General features: G+C 52.5%; 1 protein-coding gene across 3 annotated transcripts in view; it reads right to left on the reverse strand.

Moving 5' to 3' along the window:
- LOC120541719 (contactin-4-like) overlaps window positions 1-23,238 on the reverse strand; it is a 429,737-nt gene that overhangs the window by 148,787 nt on the left and 257,712 nt on the right. The window lies entirely within an intron of this gene.

Consider the following 23,238-nt stretch of genomic DNA (forward strand, 5'->3'; position numbering starts at 1 on the left):
CTGCTCAGGGTTTGCGCTTGGCATGAGGCGACTTCACTGAGTGAACTCCAGACAGACCCCAGATTCATGGCACATCTGCCCTGCGCTGCCCGCCTTTGGGATGTCAGGGCACAACACCCACAAGGACACCCGCTGAAGCCGGGCATCACCTCTGGGCACCGTGTAGGCTCAGGCTGCCATTTTGCTTTTCTCTCACAACAAATCATCCAAAGGAAAGCGAAAAGGCAGCGGGAGGTGTGGCCAGCCGGGCATTCGTCACCGCAGAACAGCAAACGCTTTTAAAACTTCGTGAGAACGGCCAGCAAACGACTTTCTGCCACATCGACATTTTAAAGCCAGTCATCTGAAATTAAGTGACATTGTCATTCCTCTGGGCCAACCAGCCAGCAGGCCGTGACCTACTTGTGTCAAAGATGGCGCATGTCCAGGGCAAAAAAAAAAAAATCACCGCTATGATGGCATCAAAACGTCACTCAAGATAATAAGGGACACTTGATGGCATCGGGGTGGGTGGGGCTTCATGCCTGAAGGAGCTCTGTCATTGGCCAGCCCATCTGTCCATCTATTTACTAAACTTTCTTATTATACATTGCATACATTTTTTGGGGAGATGTGGGCACACCTGGCAACACTGGGGTACCAGCCCGGGAGGGGGTGCTGCCATACTGGGAATACGTCAAAGAATAAAACTGCAGACTAGCAGATTAAAGATGGAGGGTCAAACATCACAAAGAATGCGGTGGGCGACCGCCGATGAACCTCTGTGATGTCACACAGGGGACACGCCCCTAGCGACAGGCCTCCATGACGATGCCACGAAATGGCGCAGACCCCGGAAGTCCAAGTGAGGCCGACAGAGCGCACTGACATTCAGTAACTACTAACAGCTTCAGAGCCACAGCCATCCCCAGCTCAAGTGGGCCACAGCGCCACCTGGTGCCAAGGAAGGCACACTGCAGAAAGACTAAAGAACAACAAGCACCCTCGTCTCATCTCTTTTGCAGCCCTGAAATAGGGCACAACGGGCTAAACACTGTACGACTGTATGAGCGCAGGAAAGTGGCTATATAAATAACAGGCTCACATCTGCCATCCTCGTCTTTCTTTCTTTCTGTCTGTCTGTCTGTCTGTGATCTGCTCAGACCTTTTCCTCCTTCCTCTGCCTTTTTTATTCCCGACTTACAATTTCCTTTGCTAGGTTGTATGCACCATCTGTTGGAATGAAAACTGACATGCGATAAACACCTTGGAGCGTCCGTGTTGTGAGTGACGTTGAGGGTTGAATTTGTTTCTATCAGCTGAGCCTTCGCCAGGCCAACAGAGCGGGCCGAAGCACAAATGAACCAACACAACATAAAAACAGCACACTGGCATCACTACCAGCACGAGACAAATGACACACCACGAGCCAACAAAGCCTGACTTGTCCTCTCTTGGCTGCCCTTCTTCGTCTGTTGATAGGAACACCAAGCAGGCCCACAATATGCTTTGCTATTACTATCATCATCATCATCATCGTCGTTATTGTTATTGCTGCCACTACAGCCGATTGTTGCCATCACTTTGTGTGACTCCAGGGTGCCCCCACTTCCTCTTTGTTGGTGTTTGCTCATCGAGGCGCTGGCTGTTTTCATTTCATTTCCGTTTATTGACTCCTCTGTGTGCCCTTCTGGCATTTCGCCTGGCACTCATTCATATTGTCTGAGGTCCTGGAGAAGCAGCGGTGGGCCTAAATGGGCCCCAGGCCGGATATCGCTGAGGCGGCAGGCAAGTCTGTCTTGATGAGGGCACGGTGCCCACTCCTGCACATGCCAGCTCCCACATGGGCTCAAACCTGAACGGCTTCAAGGGTGGAGAAGGAGACCCCCGCAGACTCCACTTGCACAGTGACTGGCTGGGGAGTTTGAAGGCCGGCCACTGGATCCACCATGTAGTGGTGCCACCCCACAGATGGGCAGGACACTTAAACTGACGTTCCGAAACCGGCCCGCTAGAGGGGTGTGTGAGTGGGTGGGTGCTTTCTGTCTTGTACCCGGTACTGCGGGGTACACTGTGGTGCTCCAGTATCCTGAACTGGGAGGAGTGGGCTTCATACCCCAAAGTTACTTTGGTCATCACGGACTTCAATTTGTCTTCTCAAGCAAACCTCACAAACGAAGCTGGCAAAGCCTTTGTGCTGGCGTTCAAAATGCCAAGTGTGGGGATGGCGGGTCTGCAGGCTTGTCGTTTTCAGGCCAGGCGTGCATTTTGCTGTTTTTGCCCCCTCTAGGACTAAACACCTAGGTGTGGTTGGGGGGTCCCCATGTCACCCTTAGGCCCCAGATGTCTGGACGCGTTGCTGTGGTCTGCGGCTTTGCCAAGCCCTCGTCAGTCGTGTGAGCGAATCACCAATGGCAGAAGCCTCAGCCCAAACTCAAGCAGCAGCCAGCAGGCCTGCGTGGGCCCAACAGTCTTAACATCCAACACTCCGAGTGGGGAAGAAGGGCTGAGGGCAAAGTCAGCCACGAGAGAGCACACCCCCCTCAGGGCGGACCCTCGGGGGGCCACCCGGCAAATCTAAATGTAAAATGAGCAGACGAGACAGTAAAAACAGCAAAGTGACAGGCGCCATCTATGGGGGGCACTGCCCTGTCAAAGTGACACTCAATGCCAGGCACACTTTGACAAAACACGTGACACGGGTGCAGCTGGCAACAAAAGAGCAAAACCAACGGAAATCAAAGGAAGAATGTGAAGGAGGAAGACTGGCGTGGACGTGACCCTGCTGGAGGAGACCAGTCCGGACCTCCGGGGGGCTCCATCCTCACAATGAGCAGGTGCCCGCTTGATGAGAGCGGCTCACACTGCAGAGGAACAAACGGCAGCCGTGCGCTAAATTGTTGGGAGTCTGCGGATGTTAACGGCAACACATTTCATCTTCCTCATTCAGACTGCAATAAGCGCTCATTTTGTGCAGCGATTAAGTTAATCAAAAAACTAAACGACGATTACAGCAATCAACGACAGTTAACCTCACAATGCCAATCAGCGAAGGAGGACCACTCAAGGGAAAGCGCGCCAGCTCCTCCAGTGCCCGCCAGATGGAAGTATCCGTTCCGCGGCCCAGGAACTTTACTTGAAACCATTGGGCCCAAACCTCTGCCGATTATTGGTGGTCCTGAACGCTAATGGCACTTGCTCACAAAATCCACAATCTTGGACGCCAGGAGCGCCTGATTTTACATGATTATTGTCTCCGATTCTTCTCGGATGCCGTTTTGTTAAGGAGTTTTAATTCAAGTATCAGGAGATACGTGGCGGGGAGACGCCGAGCTGTCGACGTTGAGCGCAAATTGAAAACCGCAAGCCAGAAAAGGAGAATTCCAAACACGGAGAAACTAGGAGCACACGTGGAGACCGTAACCCGTGCGGATGACGTCACACATTCACAGAGAATTCCGGGTAGCGACCGACTCGGAGACGAGCTGAGCAGCCGCACCCACCACATGACAAACCAGATCAGGACCCGAGTGCAGCCGTGTAACGGGCGACACAAACGGACTGGTGGCATGATGCCACGGCTCGATACGCTTCTCAGGAAGGACGACGGAGAAAAATGAAAATCAACACGGAATCCCACGAATGAAAAAACCAAAAGCGGTGCAGCGGTAACGGCGTCCAAAAACGGCACCGCGCACGACTACAATGCCCCAGTCGCACCGGCTTACCAGGGGCCCACGTGGCACCTTCTCATTTCCGATTGGCTCCTGAATTCTCGACTACGGCCACTGAGCTCCCATTTTAACTTTGCTCAAAGGCAGGACGGACCTTCAGGGAGCCATCACGCCATGGCTTGGGTGCAATGGGAGAGGCCCCATCTTCTCTGGCGTTGGCACGCATGGGCATGGCTGTCCTCAGGCCCGTGCTGAGAGATGCAGTGCCAGCCTAGCCCGTCTCGTTTAGGAAGAGCTGACCTTTTAAGAGAGCAGCTTCTCTAAACTCCCAGAAGCTTCCGGCACTTCCTTCCTAGACGTGTTAATGGCTTTGACGGTGACAACTTGGTTATGATTTTGTCAAAAAGGACCTTTAAGTATTAAAAGTTAAACGGCGGCGTGTCTGCTGTCTCGCTCAGCCTGTGGCGACTAATTAAGGCCCAGCGAGTGGAGAGCCGAGGGGTAAATATTTTAACGTGTGAATGCCAACCTCCCTCTGTATAGGCCAGGATGGCATGAGAGTGAAGCCAGTGGGCACCTTAACCATATGACACAGACAACACAGACTCCTCGTCACACTTTTCTTCATCTTCTTTTTGACATTTCAGCTGCTTGTGGGGAGCCCGAACTTATCCCATCAGCCTCTGGGCACAGGGCACCAGTCTGTAACTCAGTGCCAGCTTAAAACGACCAACTGGCACATCACTGCACGGCGCAAGATGGCTTTCATGTTGAGCTCACAAGTCGGTCACAGGAAGACCCACCATAAATAAAATGACACGGCCAAACCAGTCTAATCCAGTTCAGGTGTGTGGGGCGGAGCCTAGCCAGGCAACATATGCTGCAGGACACTGAATTTGTGGGGGCGCAGAGTGTGACATCACATGATGACATCAACAGCAAGGACACACAAAAGAAGTCAAACAGCACCTGGAGAGGACGCCAGTGCCACCTCCTATGCCAGGCTTTAGGACACCCTTTAGGCTTGGGACTCTTCAATGGGGACACTGAAGGACAAGCGTAACAGGTCCCAGAATGCACTGCATGTCCATCAACAGGGAAACGAAACATGAGCAGCATGAAGAGAGACCCCATCCCGCAGGACCACCACCTTGGTATGGATTGACAGGGCACAGAGACAGCGGGGGGAGAAGACAAAGCTCATCATAACACGAGACGCGACGGTGACTCAAATCAGGCAGAGCAGCACCGAGGGGAGGAGGACACAAGTCTGGGGGTCTGGGACACCTGCTCAGTAACTGTGACTACTGGCATAGAGGACACTGATGGGACAATGAGGCATGTGTTATATAGCGCCTTTCACTTCTACCTGTCGTCATGAACTGCGTTAGAGAGTGGCAGCATCTTGCATGTGTGACCTTCACTGGGCTCTGAGGGGGGACAATAAGGACACCATGAGCCCATCGCACAGGACCTTTCACATCGATCTATGAACTGGCAGCATGCTAAGCGCCTGCCACGTATTATATAGCGCCTTTCACTGCCACCTACCTCTCCCTGTTCACGTGTGTGTGTGTGCGCGTGTGTGCCACAGACTAAACAAATCACTAAAATCTGTGAGAGTGGCAACATGGGGTGCCCACAGCGAGACGTGCCAACTCCACACAAAGCAGCACTGGGCACAGGCTTTGGACCCTGGAGACGTGACATGGTAACTCCGGCGGGCGTCCTGAGCCCCTCGATTCCTTATTCCTGCCGTCATCCTGCTCTTTTTATCTCCTCCTAATCGGATTTGTAGAAAAACAAGAGCAGCAAACTCTGACTTCTTCATCTCACACCACTGGGGAATTACTGGGGAATTGTGCCATCTGCGCTCGGAGCCCAAATGACAAAACACGGCGGCTTTAAACGCGCCATCCAGCAGATCGAGAGACACAGCCGAGCGAGTTAATTGCGAGGCATCATGCGGGAAAGCCGTGACAAAGGCGCCATTGTTTCTGTTCTTAAAAATAGGACCGCAGGATCTTGTGTGCCACAATGAAGACCTGGGCGTCATTTATCATTGTGCCCCACATACGGCACGCCGAACCTCCCGAGGAGCCACAAGGTAAGAACATGACAGGACACGGAAGAGAACGAGGCGCCTGCAGAGAAACTCACTGATGAAGGTGCGGGGTGGCATTGGCCGGGTATGGGCACCGCATAAATAAGAAGTCAAAGGGCAGGGACAGTCACTGGCATCACAGGATCAACAGCAGCGAAAAGCCCTACAGGTCTGTGTGACACGCTGCTCATGGAGGTGCAATGCCAAGGTGGGGTCCTTTTAATGGGGTCCTTACTGGCCCGAGTATGAAAACGCGTCACTGCGACGCCTCTGGGTTCAGGGACAGTGATGCTGTGGCAAACCCCAGTTTCTGAGCTACCTTAACTGTGCCAACCTTTCAGCTCAGCCAAAAGGATAAAATAAAAAACACAAACAGAGGCTGCTCAGCCAGAAACGTCACTGGCGTGGTCAAACTGCACCTGAAGTGGCACGATGCGCCTTTAATACTGCATAGTGCCAAGATGGCACCGAGTGCCAATGGACTCTCGCTCCTCACATCACTCCTTTAGGGGGCAGGACTGCTCACTGACCTCAAATGCCATGGGGCTGGCTTGCCCTTTTTAAAGGCTCCTCTGAAGCTGGCACTCAAGCTGCTCTCCTGCATGGTGGGGTGCCAACTTATTGTGTTGGTGACGCCCTGCTGCTGTCCTCCCCAGGCTGATGCAGTTTGTCATCGTCATTAAAAAACGTCAAGTTTGATTATTATTTTTACCAACCACTTCACTTTAAATGTGCTTTTAGTAGACCAAGTAACAAATCAACCAACGGCCTTAGGGTCCCCAACAGGAGAAACGTCACCAGTGGGAGCGTCAAAGCACAACCTGACCTGTCCTTGACCTTGAAGTGATGGCATCTCTGACCACAGAGTCCTCTAGTGTCTGAACTCTGTCACCGCCAGCCCTGACTTTGTCACCGATGCCAGCCCTGACTTTGTCACTTCCTACTGTCTGAACTCCATCACCGACGCCAGCCTTGACTTTGTCTCCTTCTACTGTCTGAACTCTGTCACTGACGCCAGCCTTGACCACTTTGCCCTCTGGTGGTTGAGCGTGGTCTCCTTTCTGTCACGTGGACAGTCCTTGCAAGTGCTAATCATTGTGTAGCGGGTGGAGGCACCGTAATTAAAGAGAAGAACTCTTTCTGCCATTATGAGACCTGCTGGTACAGAAGGCGTATAAATATCGCTATACAGTCACACCTGTGTGAGTAAAGGGGGCACTGCCAGGGCTTGTGCACCGCATGCAGTTGCACAGCGAGCCATGGGAGGGCGCCACCATTGACAGTTTCTCCTCAGTTATCTGCACACCGGAGGACACGCCCACATACACAACAGGCACCTCCCCTTCCAGCAATGAACCCCTATAAAGGCCTCCGCCACCCAAACAAGCCAGTCCAGCTTAGGCAGTGCGCATTTTTGCCATAATCTACGGGCATCACGAGCTGCTGCTGCCAACACTTCATCTGTGTCTCTCTCTACATGCTGTACATCATCACACGTGTGTGCCAGGGGCTCACCTAAGGCGTGCAGTACCACCCCGGGACGAGAGGGGGCGCTGTCGCTAACAGTCTTGTCTCATACTGGTGGGATATCATGCTGATCAGAGTAAAACTTGGGCTTCTATTTATTGACTAAATAATAATAACGCTAATAATAATACTCATAATGGTGCTATGCATCTCCACCTGCTGTGGTTCTCGTATTTTTTTGTCCCGATTTTCTTACTTTTCTGTTGATGTCTTTATCACTGTTCTCTGTGGCCTGTAGGGGGCACCCCACACCCCAGCATGCTCATCTTCCTCTTCTTCAAGTCTGATTTTTCGGACACATCCAAGGTGTGGCACAGAAGCACGTGCCCGTCAGGCAGAGCTCCTCCCATCATGGCTGCCTGCTTAGACTACATATCCCATGATGCCATGTGAATTTCCAGTCAGGAGCAGCAGCCATGAGAGATGCCACCATTCTGCATGAGACCCTGGAAGGCAGCCCCCTACTGTGCTTCCATTGCCCTGTAGAAGGTCCCAGCAGTAGCCTGCCGGTCATGCCAACCCATCTAAGGCCTCCCGTCCCGTATTATCATGCCCTCAATCAAGCATCTGCTATGAAAGCCTCTTTATAAAACAGAAGTGAAGTGATGGGCAGTGCAGGACGGGGCACAGAGTAGCAGACCCAGTGAGCAGCTCTCTGCTGCACTGGCACTGGCATTTATCTCATACCCAAGGGGGACTCATTGCCAATTTACAGAAGAGCGGCAGAGTCCCGAGTTTGGCGTCTTTGTCGCTTGTGGAGCCTTCAGTGGTCCCTGCACAGCGGCGAGTCTCCTCTTCCTCCTCTCGTTTCTCGTCGTTTATTTCGCCCGTTTCGATGTCTCAGGATGTCTTTTGTGAACTCCGAGGCAGAGGAGGAGAAGCCTGAAGAACAGCTTGGGCAAGGCCGGGCCACAAGAAAGGTGAAGGGGTCCTCCGAGTCGGTCCGCATGTCGAGGTCACACACACACGAATACGAGGAAGACCCTGGAAGACCGAAGGGTTTGTAGACCACCTAGCTGACATGCTGGGCAGTGTGCATGAGTGGGTCTCGACACACAGAGAGTCGCTACTACATAACGGAGGTGACACGAGCACCAGGGGCACACTGCGACCCCTAAATAGGACGTGATGAGCTACGAGTGGTGGGGTCCTAACACTGTGAAGCAGCAATGGCCACCTTGGCAGAGCCGAGACCGAGGAGCGGCACAAGAAACGATTCTCCTGACCACCGAGATGAGCGTGTGGCGTGAGTGTCACCTGCTGTCGCCCTCCGTCTCGTTTTATTAAGCATCCAGGATCAACGGCAGTGCGGCTTGTCACGCAACAAAACAGTCCAGAAAATCTCAAATATCACGATGTGCCGCTCTGGCATTTTCACCAGTCAGCAGAAAACAAGCGGGGGGGTGCCAGTGCCACATTCAGCAGAGCCTTCCAAATGCCTCAGCATCACCGTCTGCCCTTGGCGTCCATCGTTTTGACACGCCATCGGCAAGTGATGAGACGCAGCGAGGCTCTGGACTTAATGTCACATCATCAGAAACACTTGGGCCCCTTTGTGGCGCCGCCAATTAACACGCGCCGCTCCCTGCCAAAAACCCGCATTTCTGCTGATGCGGCAGGACTGGCACGACGGGGGGCCATCAGTGACAAACAACATAAATGCTTGTTAGGCTTTTCTGGGTTTGTTTGAAGAAGGCGGACGATTGAGAAGGAAGGAGCTGAGCGAGAGCGGGCAGGATGATGGCGAGGAGTGGCAGATACGGAAAAGAAAGAGAGGAGAACCCGTCTTAACATTGTATAGTGCCTTTCTCTACACCAGCAGCATGAGGTTCAAGCCCAGTCCATCCCAGGGCTCGTCTTTATGCACTCCCTTTACTCCTCCCTCCCATTGGCCAGGTCAGCGCCCCTCGTTAACTTAAGCTGCACGTCTGCAATTCCGGACACTGGCAGTGTGGCACTTGAACCCAGGTCTTTGGGGCAGGGAAGTTGCTGTTCTGAGGGCCATTTTATAGATCAGCGTCCTCAGATGGCACGACAAACACAAGACGGGCATTTCAGGGGGCATTCTCTGATGTGCCCCCCAATTCAAACCCACTGAGGCAGGTGAAGAATGGAAGCGATGCACCCCGGCTGGCCCTGCCCTCATGGGTATTCTCGGACCCCCACCGTGGCAACTCCCCTATCGGCTCACCTTTAATCACAACCTTTGCTCTGCCATATGTTTGCCCTGCCAGGTGTTCTTGAGGGACGTTAAAGAAGGCAGCAGCTTGCTCTAATGGGGTCTCTAGCAGAACGAAATGAAGGAGTTGGGAACATCTGGAGAGCCACAAGGCAGTGAAGACCCCTGGCAGGCGAGGCCCCCTGATGTTCACGCTGTGCTCGGTCCTTTCACTGAATGGCACTGACCTTGAGCGTCTGCAGCAAGAAGCAACTTCTACAGCAAGCAGAACCGTCGGCCAGACAGACAGTCCAGGAGCAAATCAGAGACCCCCACGGTCGCCTGTCCCTGGTGGTCCCTACAGTCTGCATGGTCTCCAAGTGAAGTCCCAGATGTGATCAGCTGGAGGTCACAGTGGGTAGGCTGGCGGGTGGGCAGCCAGACTCAGTTTGTCTGCCAGTTGAGGACACCAAGCTGAAAAAAAGACTAAACAAGGACCCCCAAGAGCCACCGCATGGAGCGTGGAAACAGAAAGATGGCAAAGCGAATGAGCCCCCTGGACTCTCGTTGGCAAACACTTTTGATACGCCATTAACCAATCATTTTCAAAGAAGCGCGACGGACACACCCACCCCAGCCGGACCTGGAATACGGGGGGGACGGGGGCACACAGGGGTGGACGAAAGGAAAGGCCTCAGTGTCGAGTCAAATCAGCTTCATGGAGGAGGAAGTGCAATCCGCTTCTGACTTACATGTCACTTCAGAACAGTAAAGACAATAAAGAAGGACAGAAAATAAAAAGCATGCAATTTGTACGCTCGGTGTGTGTTTACAATGGAGACCGTGCCAAGGTCAGCTATTATGTAAGATGGCCTACTGGCTCCAGCGGGCACTGCAACCCTCGAGTTCCAATCAACGACTCTGGAAATAGCATGGTTGGCACATATGCTCACTTTCAATTAGTATTCTACTACCACCCTCAATGTGGCGTCATACGAGCTTTTGGTGAGATAAGCCTGGTCATCCCTTCACTTGAACCCTCTTTCCTCAAATCGTCATCAACCACTGAGACCCCCTACCACCGCCACTTTGAACTTTAACTGTATAACAAAGACGGTGCCAAAGTCAGCTATTATGTAAGATGACATCTGGTGCTGCTGCCACCTACTGGCCCCAGCTCACACTGCACCACCCGAGTGCCATTTCTGTCCACTGCTCAAGTTTGAGTCCTCTACAGCCTGCTGAATTTTCACTTTGGTTACTTTGCTCTTTAGAATTTCCAGACTTCCAGAGTCATTTGTTTGAGATTGGCAACAGAAGAAAGAAAAACCTTCGTCGTGCAACATAAACAGACGGGCATTTCGTGGAAAACGTGCCCAGTTCCCACAAGTTGCACTCGCTGATTACATTCAAGGCAGGCGTCAGCTTGGATATACAGTGTCCACGGAAATGATTCAGGTGAAAGCTCGTGATCGTGATATAGCGAAAGACCGTGGAATACCAATCACTCAGTTCAAAGCTAGCCGCGGATGGGTTACGCGCTTCATGGGCCGAAACAGCGGTACACGAAACAACGCCAACTGGCAAAATGAAAGGCCCAACATTGGCACAGGTGTGTGCCTGGATCATCGCTGCTTGGAAGCTTCTTCCAGAGGACTTGGTTGTGAAAAGCTTCAAAAAGTGCAGCATATCCAACAGCATCGATGGAAGCAAAGACGACACTGTATGGGACGTCAGTAGCGTTGGCGAATCCAGCAGCGAATCAGAAGATGATGATTAAACTGGAATATTCTGGTGAGCACAATAATTTTCCACTTGCCGTTACAGTCCTTTACCGATTGTCTCTATACGGTTCTTTTGTTTCTTATTTCACAAGGTTATTTGTCATTCCCACCCTTCGCAGCATGGTGTGAAAAACACTGAACGTTCTGCAGTAGGGGTACTGCTTACAGTTAGTACAATAAACGGCATCATGTGCAGAAAGAATTAAATGAGACATAATTACTCTCCATTACAGTTATTCACATCCGTGTCTTACTCCAACCTCACTCGCTTCCTATACAATCACAATGCGTGTCATACACGGGGCAAAAGATTTTTCCCCCCGATTTTCTTTGTAAAAATTAGGGTGCGCGTTTTACACGAGGGCGTGTGGTACAGGAGTACATACGGTAATAAATCATTTAATTTAATAAAGTAGATCAAACATATTATGTAAGATTCTTTTATTTTCTGCCAGGGGTTTGGCAGTTACCCTCTCCCTATTGGTGATTTCCAATACAACTCAGGCCTTTTCAAGTGTGTAGGCCTTGGGGCATTTTATACTGTTTATGCCTTTAGGCGTTTTTCAAGTGCGTAGGCCTCAGGCTTTACTCAATTGTGTAGGCCTCAAGGCTTTTTTCAAGTATATACTCCTTGGGTCTTTTTGAAATACGTAGGCCTTTGGGCTGTTTAAAGTGTGCAGGCCTCGGGCCTTTTTCAAGAGTGGATGCCTTTAGGCCTTTCAAAGTGTGTAGGCTTCAGGCTTTACTCAATCGTGTAGGCCTCAGGCTTTACTCAATCGTGTAGGCCTTTAGGTATTTTTCCATTGTGCAGGCCTCGGGCCTTTTTCAAGTGTGCAGGCCTCGGGCCTATTTCAAGTGTGCAGGCCTCAGGCCTTTTTCAAGTGTGGATGCCTTTAGGCCTTTTAAAGTGTGCAGGCCTCAAGGATTTCTGGCAGTGTCACATTTCTTTGTAAGTTGTATGGTCCTGAAATCACAACAGGTCCACCATAATCCTTCATTGCAAACAGCCTTGACGTGGCCATCACTGCCTCTGGAGGAGTTGCCGGACTGGCCCACTGGGGGGCACTGTGGGCTCCTTCTTGGACTGAGACACTGCAGCTCGTCAGTTCACATTTTCTCCTAAGTCCCCTCCAATATGTCTTTATGGAAGACGGCTGAACAAGTCGCAGCCCCTCAGGCTTTTACCAGATTTTCTTTCATCTTGAAAGCAAACTCTTCCCTTGAGGCGCACGGCACAGTACAGCTGGTCGTGAAATCAGAGCAGCTCATCATTTTCTTATAAAGGGCGACTTTTCATTTGAAAAATTGTATTGGACTTCATTTCGCCCGTAAATTAAGCGAATCTCAGTCTGTTGCTCTCAGAGCTCTCGTTCTTATTGCTGGCTGGTATACGGAATGAAGAAGAAAAGAAGGAAAGGAAGACTTTATCATCAGGAGCGGCCGGCAGTGGAGTTCCCATCTGGTGCTCCAGAGCAGGACTGGGTGGCGATGGAGGGGCACCTGTAGCTGGGACCTCATCACTAATCACTCCGTGGTCGTCATTTCTAATGACAACTCGCTACGTGGTTTTAGCTGATGAAGGTCACCTAAGGGTGGCATGGCGGCCTGACAGCAGTTCAGTTCTCAGCCTCTGAGCGGAGTCTCCATGTTCACCCCACGCAAGCTTTGGATGTTCTCTCCTGTTTCCACCCACATGCAGAAAATGGCTAACTGGTGCCCCATGAAGGCCTAACCAGTATGAAAGTCAGCTGAGGACATTACAATGTATCTGAAATTATAGAAACCATTTTCCAAAAATGTGCACATTATAAATATTGTCACACGCCTGAGCCTGGGGAGGCTACGAGCCGAATGGAGTAAAAGACACGCCCCCCGGGAGAGCAGTGATGTCACTCCAGCCCCGCCCTTCAGAAGCAGCTCAGTGCCCAGCATGGAGGAGGAGGACACAGCGGTGACCTTTCCTTTTTAGGGACCCCAGCACCAAACAAGACCCTTAAGTGCTCCGTCTGTCTGTCTGTCGGTCACCCGATTACTCGCAGACCAGTGTGACCTGATTGAGAACGTTCTGGAAATTGTCAGGCAATGCCAACCTTGGCAAAGGGACTGGAGGTCGCGTGTTTGGCCAAAGTGACTGACGAGTGAACAAGCGAAGCCCCTCCAGAGCTCACAACCAGACAGATGGACAGGGGGGACGTGACAGGGACCTGACTGGGACTGAGGACTGCACTGCGGTCCCTGGAGTGGACTGGCAGCACTGGACTTCATATAGCGCCTTTCTGCAGTGATCCTGACCTGATGCCCGAAGGCCTCAGTAGAGTGTGAGTGAGACAGCCGAGCGGTGCCCCCCTATTGTATCCTTCAATACGACAAACAGCCTTAGTATCGGATTTCCTTCCATGCAATTTTTGTTGAAAATGTGACAACGTAACCAATTTAGTGGGACGCTGATTACATTTGGACTTTTAACAGGAGCCACAAATGAAAGCCGCCAAGAGCTCCTCAGCGCTAAAGCAATCAGGCCGGCCGTTAGCGAGGATTTCCGTGAATTTATGGAACGTGCGAGTGGCCAGGCAGCTTGGAAAGTCACCCCACTGCGGTGCCCAGCCACCCCGAGGTGATTCTCAGACCAGGGGGCACCACAGCTATGAAGACGGCCACCCATCACACAGGTAACACCATCAGAGCCACTTCATTCAGGAAGGGGGGGGCCGCGGTGGGCCAGAACCAATCCCAGCAGGAGACAACTCCGGACGGGGCACTAGGAGTGCCAAGTGACCAATGGGCCCTGAAACTTGCAAAAGCAAGGTGGCTGCGTGTGAAGCCTGGTAGACCCACACCACAACAACGGTCTGGGCCTGCTGTGCCCTGCTGAGGGTGGGTACTTTGGTCAGATATGGCAGAGGCCCCAATGGCCTTCATATGGCATTTCATGTAAAGTGACGAGTGCCTGCCAATCTTTTCTCAGACTGTGAGTGTCTTGGCACACTATAAATGGGCATCACCCACCATGAACAGTAAGGAAGGCATCAAGACAAGAAGTCTCATCAAGTTCTTCTGCACCATTGGAGGGCAAACTCAGACAGTCCCACGGGTGGGAGTCACACAGATGGCGTTCTCGGGCACCGATAAACTGGTTATACCACTTTCCTACCATCTTCCATTATATGGCGCCTTTCCTTTCACCTCTCGTAGAGCGTCTTTCTCATCTTATCTCTCTGGACGCTATACAGCGCCTTTCATACCCGCCTGTCACTCCGTATGTCCGTTTCTCCTCAGAACACAGGCACAATGTCCAGGCGGTCCTCCGCTGGCATCTGCTCAGACCATTCTTGCCCAGGATTGCTCGTTCTTATATAGCGCCTTTGACTGCATTTCTAGAGACCCTTTCAGAGGATGACCTCTCAAGTTTTCTTGATGAGATATCTAAGCGTTTGGGAGGTGATGGCCCAATACGGGGCGCTGCCAGCAGCCTGACTGGCACCAGAATCTCAGAATCAAACCCCCCCCCTCCCATTTCTGTCCAGTCCATGAACTCTCCAGAATAGGACCAACGTAGTCACATGACTACCGAGTGAGAACAGCCAGGGCTTGCGATGCCAGGGACGACGCCCCCCCCAGCCACTTCACCCTGGCCAAGTCGCTCTGCCACCTGCGCTGCTGAGCTGATGGCAGCTAATTGTGCGGCAGTGCCCTCCAGCTAGACAGGAGCTCCATAGCTGTGCCCCCCCCCCACTCCCCTCCCTCCCGCTCTGCATGACCGCCTGCTTGAGTCGAGGAGCACGAGTGACGCCGACAGCGAGACGAGTCACCTGGGATGGGACAGCAATCTGTCACAATGAGAGCAACGCGAGATGGTAACGAGCACATCAGCAAAGAAGGAAGTGGGCAGCCATCTGACCTTCCAGCGCAGGATGGTGGGCAGGGTGGGGCATCTCCCAGCAGCACTGGGAAAGGAAGCGGCAGCCAAGAGAAGGGGGGCACAGAAAGGACATGCAGAAGAGCTCCGTGAACCAACATTTGCAGAGCACTGCCACCCACTGTGCCATCTCTCCACCCAGGTTAAGTGCCCCCCTTGGAGTGCAACATCTCCGGAGAGCTGAAACTGCGGATGATGACCTCGGCTTCTCGCCCACTTCACACACACTGGCAGGGCACCGTATGGACATTTTGGGATTTAACGCCATTTGTGAGGTGTCTGGGACGCCAGGAGAGGAAGTGCAGGGGGCGCCTTCTTTGCCCCGCACCTTCGACTGCGCTTTGAGTTTTGTGTGCAGCGTTTTTCGGATGCAGAACTCACCAAGACGCCCGCGTCATTTGCATTGACTTCACATTTGTAGCTCATCATTGTCATTTGCAGAAGACTGGTGGGGCATTAGGGGGCTGGAAACTTCCAGAACACTCTAGAGGTGGGCTCGCCAGGGCACGTCCCTGCCTAGCACTCTGTGCCACCAGGTATCAGCAGGTTTGTCACCGTCACCTTCCATCACTCACATGCCCATCAGGAGACACGTGACAGGCCCTGTGCAGCCCCTCCCCGGGGTGACCGAAGGACAGCGTGCCAGGCTTCAACACCTTTCATCATAGCAGGGCTGGCGCCCGCTCCACAGACTGCTGGGAAATGCCCCAGACCATAGGGCGGGGACGTGAATAGGTGGCACTGCTTTACGATGTCCGCCATTATACGCTCGTCATCACTGACCGCGTCTGGACTGCCATGGAGCTGTGAATGGGGGGCCTGGCATCAGCAGATTCACTTATGGAGACCACGCGGGTGGAAAACGGACAGCGGCTGCGGAGTGGAGGGACACTGTGAGCCGTTTGAGCTGAGCTGCCCATCGCAGGGTCTGACAGGACGTGATGAGGTCTGCAGGCCCCTGCATGAGGCGCCATGACTGGTGAGGCACTATATAACACACACACGTCACTGTGCAATCAGCAGCAGAGCGAGAGAGACTCAAGTGAGGGGAAGGGGGCACTCAAGGGAGCCCCGGGGGGATACGCAACCTTTTCCGATGTTTCTGTCTCAACGTTCTTAGGAATAAATAACCATGAAAGGCACTATATAAGGTCAGACAGACGGCTACAAAAGGCACCACATCACAGACAGACCTGCTCCCGCTTTCGTCTGTGGCACATGCCCAGTAGGCACTGATGCTTTCTATTTTTACGTATCGTTGATCCAGTTTATCAAAGTTATTCCCAAGTTCTCTCATAAAATGTCTGCAGTTTCAGGACTGTCACAAACTAGATGGAACCAAAGGTCTGCCCCTTCAAGTGACCATGGCAGCGTCATGAGGATGCGTCTCAGCCAGTCCCGTGCCCGCGCGTCTTCTCTTGCCCCGGCTCCATACAGCGAATCTGCACCTATTTGGAGTGTGTACCCTCGTTGGCAGGTGCCCACCTTGCTACATCGTCGTAACAGCAGTCACCCCCAGCATTGCCATCTTCACATTTAGACTCCAAGTCCATTCTGGCCACAGACTTCTCAGTTATGGAGCTGGGAATGAGAGCGTCGTGCGCCCGAGGCCGTGGAGGAAGGGAGGAAAAGACGCAGAGGCCGGGATTCGAACCCGAGGCGGCACCTCAGCACTGATGGCTCAAGGGGCACTGGAGCCCATCAGACACAAGGCAGGAAGGAGGACACCTTCAAGGGGATGCTGGAAGATCACCGGGTCCACACACACACACACACAATCTATTAATATGCCGATTAGCGGGCCTCCTCAAGGCTCTGAAACGTAATGCAATTCACCTCCAGGCCAGGTGCCGGCGCTGTCATGGACTCCTTCACCCCTTGTACCTTAACAGCGGATGATGGACAGCTGGCTGTTCTCGTGTCACCTCCTCTAACATCGTGAAGCTCCCGCCTCTTCCACCTTGGCCTCCTTATAAAAAGAGCGCGGAATGCGGGGAGAGGAGGTCCTTCCCATGATGCTTCAGTGTCCTGCGTTTCACTTCGGGTTCCTCGTGCTGTAAGTACGACCACCTCTCACCACAGCTCACGATTTTCAGGTCAGATTGGCATGCGTTACAAAAGCGTGTTGCACTTTCATTCATGTCCACAAGTCGCGCGTCACGGCTAAGAGCGGAGCAAACGTATTGCCATTGGAAAGTCAAAGGGCCAATCAGAAGCCACAGCTGGAGTGACAGTACGGCGGGGGGCGATCCTCGTACGACTTGCGTCTGCTCAACGCGGAGCCCCCAGTGAGATTTGCGTTTTGTTTCTTTTAAACTTGTCTGAGGCCTACCTGGGGCTGAAGCCTCCCATTTTCCTGAGTCTGGCTTGCCTTGGGTGACATCTGTTTTGTGGGGTTTTGAGCTCATTTGATTCATCAACAGGACCCATTTTGGGGGGTACACTTGGCCCCCTTTAATGAGTCGCATCACTAAGGTGTGGTCAATTAATTCACACGCAGTTCACATCGTACGGCACAAAGTGAAAATGTGGAATTAAACACACACGACACGTCTGAGAATCCTAACTGAACGAGAAGTTGTGGGCCTCGTTCTCGGGTAATGACTTGCTTCAAATTCGAAAGACTGCCAGGGCACTCAATGACGCGTAAAAAATGTGAAATTAGAAAGCAAAGCGTAATCTCATGTTTATGGACTTTCAGCTCTGCTAAATATAGAAAGGGACACAAAGGTGTTAGTCGAGGATTAAGTCGATTTATTGTTTAAAACAATTCATTTGCAGTAAAATAAACGTGTCTGAGTGAAGAACAAGAGAGCCGCCAGTCCAAACTGAAAAGAATCGCATGAGAGTCGAGAATCAGACGGGTGGCTCCTGCACACGCCCTTCAGACATGGCACAGGAGGCGCGCTGGCGCCACAGCACTACTGCGTTAGCCGACTTGTGTGACGCACTACAAGGAGCCCCTCGCAGAGCACCAGGGACAAGGCAGGCGCCTCAGTTCACTCGCCAAACGAAAGTCGAATCACGCCGAGAAACGGCTGCCAAAGCCGGTGCCCAATCAACCAGGGCTGCTGCTTTTAGCCCTCCCTGACATACAAAATGGAGTTGGAGAGAACTCGCATGGCGCTAGCTGGGCAAGCACACGGGTTTCAAAATCCTTTCGTCCCAAACTGACGGTTCACCCCTCATTGTGCCCACCCTTCGGCACCCCAGCAGACCCCGGTGCAGATTCGACCTCTGGATGCTGCCTCGTCTCTTCCTGGGTATCTGGGTGGGTCACACGACATGGCAGACCCCTCGAACACTTCGGTTTATCATCTTTGTAAATGAAGCCACGCAGACGTCATGAGAGCAGCAGGCCTGGAGACCCCCAAACTTAATCAGCTTTCACGGTTAATCATGTGGGCTGGCCAAACACCGTGGCACAGACGTCCAGCCTGGCGCAGCGGCCACCGGACGCAGACACTGCGGCATTTGATGGCTCCTCTCGGCTTTGTGCTTATTAGATTTCCCTGAAGAAAACTGTTCATTACAGTCAAGGATAAGAGCGGAAATGGCGAGCAGACAAACAAAAAAGAAAGAAAGAAAGAAAGGAAGGAAGGGGGAAAGCAGAGAGAGCTAATGAGAAATGGCGCGGGGACGGCCATCACAGGGCACATTTGAGATGTCATTTGTCATAAATTGTCAATAGTGCAATTTGCCAGGCACTGTCAGGGAAGAGCCAGGCCTGAGCTCATCTAGCATTTCGACATGACCATGTGTTAGACTCATAAAAAGGTGAAATGAAACCTATAAAATGTCAGCGGGATTGTGAAACTACCCTGCTCCTGAAAATCATTTTTATTTTACAATTTTTCACGCTCATCTCTAGAAAATAAATCACAATTATTGAATTCTCTTTTACCCGGCGCTGGCCTGAAAAAAGCTGCCAGTGTAAGCAAACTGATGGGCCCTAAAGTAGAGACGTGCGGAAAGAGCACACTGGCGCGCTCCGAGAGCTCTGGAACCAGCTGGCCTGGCAGCATCGGGCACAAGGCAGGAAGCACCACACACAGGGCACCAGTCCAACCCGGGCACACGCCTCTGCGTAACGGGGCTCATGTGGACTCGTGTGACCAGTCAAGCATCGGGCACAAGGCAGGGACCAACCCTGGTGGAGTGCCACTCCAACGATACGTGTGGGCAAGGAGCGAGCATGGGCTATGAACCCTGGGCACCAGGCCAGCGAGGGAGCGGTGCCAACATCATTAGCAGCCACATGACTAAACGCAGTTCATTCAGAAACTGACAGATGAACGTCTATAACACGTGGAAGGAAACAAACTAACTGTGTGTGGGGCTCAGCTTCAAGGCAGGAACCCACGCTGGACGGGGTGCCAGTCCAGTCCAAGTCTGGCACACAGTCACGTCGTCCAGCGGGGGAGTACCCACCACAGCAGTTCATATTCTCATTGATAGAGATTTGCCAGAGGTTTCATGGTTCCTTTCCCTTTGCATGGAGCTTTGATGTATTTTGGGCCTCCCTGTGGAGTTGGGATGGACCACCTGGGGTGAGACTCTAGGCATGCTGGGAAGGCGTGGCCAGGCTTGGCCTGTGGAGCCTCTAGGCGGCCTCACTCCCTCCTTGAATCACAACGGAGCGGGGGCACCAGTCCAAATCTGGGGTTCCTCAGGCCCGCTGGACTTTCTTCAGAGAAGACAAAAAGCTGGGTAATGCCAAGTACGGGTGGTGAGTGAGGTGCAGCAAAGATTATTGGAGTCGTAGGCCAGAAGCCGTAGAAAAGCAGAGCAGCAAGGGCGGCCGAGGAAGGAGATGGCCTGCAGTAAAGCCCACGTGATGGAGAGACACGGCGTCTGAGAGTGTCTTGCGTCTCCAGCAACACGTCTGCCAAGTAACGGGAGATCTGTCACCATACTGCCATAGGGGAGCGCCAGCCAACAAGACGTCTAAAAAACACCAAGGAGTGTCCAGCAGATTCCAGCTTGGCTCCATAGACGTGGCTCACGACGATCACGACGACTACTGCAAATCACCGAGGTGTTCAGGCTGACAACGTCACAAAAGTCAATCCCTGGCTCGGCCTTCAAACCCCAAGGTGGGCCTGACGCACCTGAGCAAAGCTGTGCACGAGGCCGACATTAAGACCCCACAGAGAGCCCGAGATCGTCGCCATTCCTCACTCTTGATTTCACTACGAGAATCGATGGCTTCATTGAGCCCCCCTTAGTTATTTCGACTCACAGATATTGTCAAATCGTCTCAGTGGGTGAGGAGAGGCTATTGGTGAACAAGCCCCTTGCTGTCACGGGCTCCTGGACGCACACCCAGAATGCCCTCTGAGGGTCCAAGGAGACAAAGTCACAGACTCCCAGAAGAAAAATGCATGGAGCAAATCATGGAAAACTGGAAAAAACGGGATTGGGATGACAGAGTGGAGTCGACCATAGATAACACGTGGTGTTAATATCTGCAGGACCCACCTACGTTTAACGCACAGACGCCTCTGCCCATGAGGATTGCCACTTTCAGTGTCCTGCCGCCTTGCACCCGGGTCCAAACCGGTGCCCCAAGTTTGAGTCCAGCGAGGCAAACCAATCAGGGGCCTCACGGAAAGGCGGATTTCCAGACAGGTGAAACTCCACCGTATCCTGGACTGCAGCTCCCGACTGGAAGATAAACCCACCGATCACAGTACGAACCTAATGGAGCGGCACATCGTCTTCTTCCCAAGTTAGAAAGTAAAAATAAAATCCAGCTTTTCCACACACATTCTTGTCACCTTCTCTCTGCTTTTAAAAAGTGGAAACGGCAGCCATCTTGCTCTGACTTGGCTGTACGATTTGCAACATGAAGAGAGCTTCGGCACCTGGGAAAGATGACAATACGCAGCCCACTGCAGGCAGTTTATAACAGCTGCTTTATTCTGGGCATACTGGGCACCACCACACACAGGCCAAGAATGGCTGCTGGCGCGAGGCCACCAAATCCAAAGCAGGCAGAACAAACCCCACAGAGGGAGACCTGCACTGGCACCCACCATGAACTGAGGAACAGTCCCAGTAGCCCCCAGTCTCTGAGCATCACAAAATGAAACAGCCAGCTAGGCTGCTAGGGATCTGATGTGCCACCAGCACAAGAGGGGACGTGACTGGGGCACGTCCTCCAAAGAAATCCAAACTCTTCAGAAAACGGCTTTAGACGACAACAGAAGCCCACCGAGCTTCTCTCCGCAAACCTGCGGCTCCAAACTCAGTGCTAGGAGTCAGAAGATTCAAGGCGAGTGTCAAAGACCACCTAAGGCAGACGGCAAGGGCGGCCCCTACTGGACATGTGCAGCAGTGGGGCCGTCACGAGAGTGGAAACCCCTGGCTTGGGTGACGTCTCTCACCCGTATGTCGCACAGATGTCACCTGTTTAGAGATGCGAGAACAGCAAATGGGGCGCACGATGGCGCAGTGGGTAGCGCTGCTGCCTCGCAGTAAGGAGACCCTTAAGGGTTCTCTGCCCGTGTCTGCGTGGGTTTCCTCCCACAGTCCAAAGACATGCAGGTCAGCTGCATTGGCGATCCTAATTTGTTCCTAGCGTGTGTGCCCTGTGGTTGGCTGGCGCCCTGCCCAGGGTTTGTTCCCTGCCTTGTGCCCTGTGTTGGCTGGGATTGGCTCCAGCAGACCCCCTGTAGTTAGGATATAGCGGGTTGGGTAACGGATGGAGAACAGCAAATGCCAGAGGCAATGGGAGTCGGGCTGCTCGCGATTTGAACGTGACCTGCACACGAAGTGAACGCCTGAAGCGGATGGACACAAAGCAAGATGGCGGACTCAACGGGCACTTGGGGCTGCTGCACGTCTCTCTTATGACGGAGAACGCCAACGTGAATTCCACAGACGTTCTTCCTGCTGGCGGCTTTGAACACACACAGAGGCTCATTTTAAATACCTCAATATAATTCACATCCTGGCACACTGCCGTTTATCTTAATGACGTCTGACACCATCTTGGGGGACGCTGATATTCCAGCCACCACGTGACAGCCATGATTTGTGGCACGTCGCTGGTTTCACGAGTTCATGTTTGGGTTTTGTCGTGCCCGCTTACTTTTACTGTTGACGTCATGCTGCCAGCGCCATTGTTGGTCATGTAACCCTGACCGTGTGATCTCTCTGCTCATCCCAGCTTTGGAGTTTTCAAGACCAATCTCTGGTGCACGAGCTCGGCACTTCTTAGGATTAGTTTAGCGGCTCCTAAGCTTGTCGACTCCGTTAGCCTCTGCTGGTCCTCGGCCCTTCTTCACAAAGTGGACCAAAGAGTCGTGATGGTGGAAAGGCGAGTGCTCGACAGCAAACAAGGACGTCTTGGTGCTGACAGCGTCTGTCTGTCTGTCTGTCTGTCTGTCTGTGTGGCTAAGACATGGCTGTGGCGTGTAATTTCTACTTTGACGCCGGTTTGTGTCTTAGGCTCTGCTGTTGTTTTGGCTTTTTTCATTTTGGACGCAACGCCTGCTTGAAATGCCACCTTTCATTTCTGTCTTGTCCATCACTTGGTCCTGTCATTTCGATTTTCCCTGAGAGAAATGGCGCGCCTCAGGTCTGGAGGGCAGCTGCTGACTCAAGTAATCGAACGTCCCCCTGGACATGTCCAAATTGTCCACCAGGCCAGTCCACATCCTCCTCTTACCAGTCCCGTCCCAGATGTCGCACCAAAGCGTCAGCTGTGACTTCCCACTTCTCTGATGCTCTTCCTTGCCATCTTGAGCTGATGAATTTGCAGACGTCCTGCACTAAAATCAGCGTGAAGCTGCTTAGCAGCCAGCGCGCTGTTTGTGTTCACGGTGGTCTATCAGGTGACATCTGTCTGATCAGTTTGTGTTTTATTGAGTTTGTGAATAGAGGTCTGCACTCGCTCACGTCAGCTCTGGATTGCTTACAAAATTAACTGCAACAAACAAACAAATCAAATCTGAGCTGCAGTCTGAATGGAGCCCCAAGAAAGCTTCTGGAACATCTACAGAGTTCACAAGCAAACGTCCCATAAGAAAACGTGGACTACGTGTCCAAATCAGGCGGAAAAACCTCCGGAACGCCATCCCACATCACGC

Source organism: Polypterus senegalus, chromosome 12 (assembly GCF_016835505.1).
Source record: "Polypterus senegalus isolate Bchr_013 chromosome 12, ASM1683550v1, whole genome shotgun sequence".
NCBI lineage: Eukaryota > Metazoa > Chordata > Cladistia > Polypteriformes > Polypteridae > Polypterus > Polypterus senegalus.